Consider the following 1,786-nt stretch of genomic DNA (forward strand, 5'->3'; position numbering starts at 1 on the left):
CCTTTCTGAAGAGACTGGCATCCAGCTGACATCAACTGACTATATATAGCACCAAATACTTCAGCTACTCATATCTTGCTGGCGAGAGAGAGGAGCAGAGAAAGATTAGGTTCTCCATTGTGTTTCTAGTTTGGGAGATGGTTGAATGAACATACAGAAAGTTTTTATCAAGTACCTCCTGTTTGAAGAGATAGTAGCCAGAAGGAATTTTAAAAACATTTTAATTAAAAGCTTCTGCACAGCAAAAGAAACCATCGACAAAATAAAGAGGCAACCAACTGAATGGGAGAAGATTTTTGCAAACAACGCCTCCAATAAGGGGCTAATATCCAAAACATACAAGGAACTCATGCAACTCAACAACAAACAAACAACCCAATTGAAAAATGGGCAGAGGACCTGAAGAGACATTTCTCCAAAGAGGACATACAAATGGCAAATAGACATATGAAAAAAAGCTCAACATCACTAATCATCAGAGAAATGAAAATCAAAACCACAATGAGATGTCACCTCACCCCAGTCAGAATGGCTATCATCAACAAGACAGATAGTAACAAGTGTTGGAGAGGCTGTGGAGAAAAAGGGACCCTCATACACTGTTGGTGGGAATGCAGACTGGTGCAGCCGCTATGGAAGGCAGTGTGGAGGTTCCTCAAAAAATTACGAATAGAATTACCGTATGACCCAGCAATCCCTCTTCTGGGTATCTACCCAAAAAATCTGAAAACATTTATACATAAAGACACGTGTGCTCCAATGTTCATTGCAGCTTTGTTTACGGTGGCCAAGACATGGAAACAACCAAAATGTCCTTCGATAGATGAATGGATGAAGAAGTTGTGGTATATATACACAATGGAATACTATTCAGCGGTAAGAAAAGATGATATAGGAACATTTGTGACAACACGGATGGATCTTGAGAGTATAATGCTAAGCGAAACAAGTCAGACAGAAAAAGCAGAGAACCATATGATTTCACTGATATGTGGTATATAAACCAAAAACAACAAAAGAACAAGATAAACAAATGAGAAACAAAAACTCATAGACACAGACAATAGTTTAGTGGTTACCAGAGGGTAAGGGGTGGGGGGTGGGAGATGAGGGTAAGGGGGATCAAATATATGGCGATGGAAGGAGAACTGACTCTGGGTGGTGAACACACAATGAGATTTGTAGATGATGTGATACAGAATTGTATACCTGAAATCTATGTAATTTTATTAACAATTGTCACCCCAATAAATTGGAAAAAAAAACATTTTAAGACATAGCTGGTATGCTACATCTTCACTGAGGTGGCGAGAGACACTCATGTGAGTGAGAACAGAATGGTAGATCATTAACAATTAAAATGAACGTGTGGACGACAGTATCTACGGGATTTCAAGAAGAAAGAAGGTGTTGAGGGTGGACCAGTAGAGCCATCCCTGGAGCAGGAGTGACAACTTACGCTAGGCTCCAAAAAATAGGCAATATTCACACAGTGAAGAAGGGCAGTATTTTGAAATGTTTGAAATGAAGCTACCTGAGAAAAGCGTAGACCCTTGCCTGGGCCTCACCTTTTGAAGCAGCCTACAGAGAACTGTGCCTACAAAGTTGACCCACCTCTGCCAGCTGTGGAGTCAGGGTTCCTGTCTGGGAGAAGGACAGGAGGAGAGGTTTGAGCGGTCAGCACGTCAGCCTCCTCGCGGGTCCTGAGCACAGAAGCACGCTCCCGTTTCTGGGCTTTTGCTTTCACGATTTCCCTCTTCCGGAACGCGTTCTCGCCCGCCCACCC

This window comes from Rhinolophus sinicus, chromosome 15 (genome assembly GCF_057876585.1).
Source record: "Rhinolophus sinicus isolate RSI-liver-muscle chromosome 15, RSI-T2T, whole genome shotgun sequence".
NCBI classification, from domain to species: Eukaryota; Metazoa; Chordata; class Mammalia; order Chiroptera; family Rhinolophidae; genus Rhinolophus; species Rhinolophus sinicus.